The 6000-nt window shown below is 45.6% G+C and overlaps 1 pseudogene; it reads right to left on the minus strand.

Moving 5' to 3' along the window:
- Window positions 1–4462: 4462 nt before the first annotated feature.
- LOC121404274 lies at window positions 4463–5793 on the minus strand (annotated as a pseudogene).
- Between the last annotated feature and the right edge of the window lie 207 nt (window positions 5794–6000).

Raw genomic sequence — 6000 nt, forward strand, 5'->3', positions numbered from 1 at the left:
TCTGAGCGGACTGCTGCGGTTTATGCTGATCTTTATTAGTATTCCTGTCTTCTATCTTAGCTTCGTACAAGCCTTCTTCTTGAGCGGCTTTTTTAAGTTTAGACAGGGTTGTTATGTCTTTTCGGACTAAAAGTCCTATCTGGGAGTTTACGTGATATTAAATCTTTAATTGTATTATTATTTGATAGATCATGGTGTTGGCTGCACTGTTTTCTAGTGCTAGCTTATTAGTAACTACAAGGGCTTTAGTTTCTAGATCTTCCATTGAATTTTGTGAAGTAGATTTGTCGCAGAAGTTCTTCGTATGGTGTGTGGTTTTTGAATTCGTCTAGAGCATTCTTCAGCTCCAGCCAGGTGTTGGGTTGCACCATTTGTGAAAGTCGTTGTGCACCTCAACGGCTTCAAACAGTATTCGTGACTGTCTGGCGTCTTGCGTCGGGTACAGTTCTTGTATGTACTCAACGCGTTTGATGAAGGAGCTCTGCTTTCCAGCTGATCCGTCATAGGCTGGCACTTGTCGAATTGACAGTAGTGCTTGGTTTAGGTGAATTTCACTAAGGGTTGCAGGTGGTAATGCCATTTTGATTTGTAATTGATTTTAGTTCACTTCACGTGTGTTTCACTCAATGGATTATTTGGTTGTTGGTTTGTTTAAATCGTTGCTGTTGGTGATTTATATAATCGTTGCGATTTTGGTTACACAATTATTGTTTTGTTTGACGTTTGTGTTTGGCGTAGTGCTACGTTGCACCTAGGTTCTTTGGCGGATTCACTTGGTCTAACTAGTTTCGCTAATCTCCAGAAATCTAATCGTTTCGATTGCTTCTAATAGATTAGTACCGGAACAATAACTTTAGTGTTTGTGAATCTTACCGGCTGGGCTAATAAGACTTCCCGAGTTCAAAAGTAGGTTTTTAAAAAGATATTTTATTTAACCGAACTTATATTTTAGAACATAGGATATGATAATAAATTCCCCAACTCAATGTTAGAAAGTCTCAAACGGAACTGTCTTCTTGTTCTCGAGGTATTGATCTCGAGACCTCTGTTGGGAAGCTTAAAGCTTATCTCCTTAAGCTTTCGTAATTGAGTGATGATGGCGTCGGCTGAGAGAGTCGAAGCTTCGGTTGCGAGAGGCGTTGTTTTGGTGAGAGCGGCTGATAAGCGATGCGTTGGACTATGTGTGGGAGGCTTGGGAGATGCGTCGGCTTGGATGAAACAGGCAGCCGCAGCTGGTGATTGGTGTCAGCTTTCATCTTGAGAACTCACTTGTTTACAAGAGTTCTCCCTTCTATTGGAGTGTGGGACTGATTCTGAATTAGTCATATGATGGAGTGTGGGAACGAGCTATTAACGTATTGGTCAGCGACGTTCTGTTGCATTCCAGAGTTTCGGGTTGCATGGAACTTCCTGTTGATTTCGGTATGGACGATCGTGCGTTGTTTATGCAGGTGTTGGGGTATCTTCTTATATGTTTATCTTATTTCATATAGCTGCGAATACATGGGTGTATGGGTGAGTGTTGGGCATATGCATAACGTGTATAGGTGTGGGTGTGGTTATGAATATGTCAAGTGCTTAACGTATACTTAATGCGTATGTGGGTGTAGGGCATTATGGATATATTACTATATTTATTTTGTTTATTAATTCATATAATTCTTAATTGGTTTCTTGAAACAAGGAGTAAAAGGAAGTCTCCAAACTTACGTCCTTTTTGAGAAATTTAAATTTTTTCTTTTAAAACGTTTTTTTGTCTCTTCAAAATCAAAAAGAGTGATCCAACTTTGAACAGCCTTATACATACCACTAACGTATGCAAATCTGCATCTTAATTGTCGAAATTATTGGTTCTCAACCATTGACAATGATTCGTAATTGACCCAAATTTAAAGCTATTAACACCTTTAATACATCCTCAGTTCCTAATTCTTAAGCCTCTCCATTCTCTTGTTGAAATTTACACTCGGCAACTGCTGCATCTCCAGCTCTAGAATTAACTGAGAGTCGGATTAAGTTTTAGGAAAGCGTTGCTGGGGTTTTGTTTAACTGGTCAATGCTTATCTTCGTTCGCTTAAATTGATAGAAATTAAGGTACCAATGGTTGGATGTATATGCACCGACGCCAGAAATGAGCACCTCTGGCGCTTGTGGTTTGTGGCAACAAACATAGCCTACAGCTTATCGGCAGAACAAGCCCAACTATTGTTGCAGCTCAACTAACGTCCAAATCAAATTTGTCATCTGCAATCAACTTCATCGTCCTCCCACAGTATGCTGACGGAAGCTACTGCATTTCATATATCTTCCTTCTTTTTCTTCTTTGGCCCAAAAAATTTGTTGAGCTAGCGAGCTTTTTCACTAGCTGTTGAAATTATTGTGAATAGGTTAGGTTAGGTTAGGTTGAGGCGGCTGTCGGGATCGTCAGAGACCCGACACATCTAGGCTGGTTTCGGCCCATTGTGATACCGCATAGATCGTTCCCTCTTCCCTCGTGAGACACTATGTTATCCATTGTGCCATCCGGATGCCCTTATGAAGCCTGCGATCCGTCTGGGACTGATTGTAGACATGTCCGAAATGTCAATTAGGAAAGGTGCGCCCAAGTATTGAAGTCTCCTTCTACTGAGAGCCGGACAGGAGCAGAACAGATTTTCCACAGTCTCCTCCTCGTCCTCATCTCTACAGCTCCGACAGAAGTCGTTATAGGGGTCACCCAGCCTGTTTGCATGGGTGCCTATTAGCCAATGTCCCGTAAGGGAGCGTATGACTGAGCTGCACCTGCTCCTACTGAGTTTTCAAAGCTCATCGGTGCGCTTTCTAGTAATGTTAGGCCATGTTTGCCGAGTTATGCGACATAGTGGCACTGTTTGCCATTTGTCATTTATTAGTCGCTTAAAATGTTCTTTTATTTTGAGCTTGCATGTGGCCATTGGCATACGAATATCCTTCTTATCATGGAGAAGGGGGATTGTTGTACCAGCTCTGGCCAGCTCGTCTGCTATACAGTTGCCTTCAATGTCTTGCTGGCCCGGGACCCATATTAGGCTGATGACAAACTGATAAGCCATCTCATGGAGGGATTTGCGACAGTTTGCCACGGTAGCCGAGCTTGTTGTTATCGCATTCAGCGATTTGATCGCAGCTTGGCTATCACTATAGATATTGCCGTAGTTGCCGTGAGTTGCCGTAGGTGCACGTTCCTGAAGGCAGCTCAAAGCTTCCCTGATCGCTATGACTTCCGCTTGGAAGACACTGCAGTGATCTGGGAGCCTGAAAGAGTGTCTTATATTCAGCTGTTCGGACTAGATTCCTCCTCAGACCTTGTTGTCCAGCTTTGAGCCATCAGTAAAGATTTGAATGGCTCCATTTGGGCCAGGTGGTCCCTCGAGCCAGTTAGTTCTGTGAGGGATGATTGTTTCGAAAGGGGTATCTGTATACTCCATCGGAACGCAGTAGTCCGTTTTTGTGGGGACGATTTTGTTTCCATTTAGGATGGACGCATGACCGGTGTGATGTGACACCCATTGGTCAGAGTCTCTAAGACGGATTGCTGCCATTTCTGCCTGCTCCTTACCTGCAAGGTCAAGGCTCTGCAGGCATAGGATAGCATTTAGCGCATCCGTTGGTATGGTGCTCAAAGCTCCACTGATGCATAGGGCTGCAGTGCGCTGCACCTTGCCCAGTTGTTTAGTGATGGTCCTCTTCGATAGGGCAGGCCACCACACTGCGACTCCGTAGAGTAGTATTGGTCTTACTATTGCTAGGTATATCCATTGGACTATTTTTGGGTTCATGCCCCATTTTAGCCCAATGGCCTTCTTGCAAGTGTAGAGGGCTATCGTAGCCTTCTTCACTCTGTCTTTGATGCTCAGGTTCCAGCTAAGCTTTTTGTCAATTACCAACCCTAAGTAACTGGCACTGTCGCTGAAGGAGAGCCTGCATCCGTTTAGTATTGGGGGGTTAAGAGACGGGATTTTGTATTTGATTGTAAACAACACAAGTTCCGTTTTAGAGGGATTAACTCCCAGTCCACGCGACTCTGTCCATTCTGACAGTCGCGCGAGCTTTGCGGTCATTAGATCGCAAAGTGTTTGGGGAATTTTCCCGAGAAGATAATGGCAACGTCGTCCGCGTATGTTACCACCTTGCAGCCCTCCCTTTCCAGGTCACACAGAATTTTGTTGACTTCATGTTACATAGAAGGGGAGACAGGACACCACCTTGCGGGGTGCCTCTAGTGACATACCTTGACTGAGTGGACGATCCCATCGATGATGTCACCGTCCTGCATATGAGCAATTGATCAATGAGCATCACCAAGTGATGATCCACTTCCAGGTCAGTCAGGGCCTCCGTGATGGCTCCCGGTATGACGTTGTTAAAAGCTCCCTCGATATTTAGGAAAGCTATTAAGGAGTATTCTTTGATGTGTAGGGATTTCTCTACCGTCGAGATTACTTCATGGATTGCCGTTTCCGTGGATTTTCCTTTTCGGTAGGCATGTTGTGCGCCTGACAGCCACTGAGGATTTATGGTTGTTCTCAGCTGCAGCCCGACTAGTCTCTCAAAGGTTTTGAGAGAAAGGACGATAGACTTATTGGTCTGAAGTCTTTTGGGGTTGTGTGTGAGGGTTTTCCTGCTTTGGGGATAAAGACTATTTTAGCCTTGAGCCAAGCGCGGGGGATTTTTCCCACTGTCAGTATCTTCCTGAAGATACTTTGCAGCCAGTTGATGGCCATGTCCCCGGCTTTTTGTAACTGAGCCGGAATGACTTGGTCCGGGCCAGGCGATTTGAAGGATTTAAAGCTGTTTACTGCCCAGCTAATATTCCGTTTTGTGAGGATGTGCACCATCGAGGTTTCCGGGCCTTCACTTCGGGTATCTGCCGGCTCGATGGTCGTGCACCCAGGAAAATGAGTATCGAGTAGAATATGTAGGGAGTCCTCACTAGAGTTTGTCCACGTACCATCCATTCTCTTGAGATATCGCACCGAGGGGGATGTTTTTGACAGGATCTGGCGTAGCCTTGCGGCTTCTGACGTGACTTCAATTTCGGAGCAAAATTTTTGCCAAGAGGCCCTTTTTGCTCTCCTAGTTTCATTTTTGTAGAGGGTTAGTTTACTTTTGTAATTTTCCCAGTGCGCTTCCTCGCTGCTGCTCTTGGCTCTGTTAAAGAGAGTCCTGCAGTCTTTCCGGAGGGTATCTATTTGTTTAGACCACCAGGGGGGGTTTCTTTTTCCCTCTTGGTTTGGTTGAGGGGCAAGCTGCCACGAAGGCCTTATTGCAAGCTTCCGTGAAGCTGAAAAGTGACTCACCCCTTACATTTGTATCCGAGCTCCCCCATTGGGTGTGGTGAGCGTTGGCATCGCAGCCTATTATTAGGCTTGAATCCGACCTTTCGCTGTCGCTGGCTATCTTGCGAACGAGGTCACTGGGAGGATCGCTTTCCTCGTGAGCCATGTAGGACGACACCAGGTTCAGGCGTGTCCTCTGTAGCTCTAGGCTAGCCGCCGTGTTGTCGTCATTGGTAAAATTGTGGAGCAGAAAGATATTTAGGTGCTTTCTTGCTAGTATGCAGGTTCTAATTTTACCTTCAATTTGGGCTACAATCAGCTTGTAGTCCTTCGTCGCTAATCCACAGACCTTGCCTTCTACCACCAAAGGCTCTTGGATTAGGACTATGTCCCCTCCGCTCGCGACTAAGCGGAGTATTAGGGCAGCGGATGCTGCTTTACAGTGGTGGAGATTTATCTGCAGAAGCCTCAGAGACTTCATTAGAGTTGTTCTCCACCACTGTTATGTCGGCGTCAGAGTCGTCGAGAATTTCTTCATGACACAACGCCTCAAAATCGAGCATCAGCTCCGTCTCCGAGGAGTAGCTCTTCAGGGCCGGTTCCGGGTCTACGTCGGGTGCCTCGATCTCCGAGGCAACGTCCTGCTCAACTGGGTTGTTGACAGGACGCGCCTCGGCCGCTGCATCCGACTTGTAGACCTTCA

Source organism: Drosophila obscura, unplaced genomic scaffold (genome assembly GCF_018151105.1).
Source record: "Drosophila obscura isolate BZ-5 IFL unplaced genomic scaffold, ASM1815110v1 contig_192, whole genome shotgun sequence".
In the NCBI taxonomy this organism is placed as follows: Eukaryota; Metazoa; Arthropoda; class Insecta; order Diptera; family Drosophilidae; genus Drosophila; species Drosophila obscura.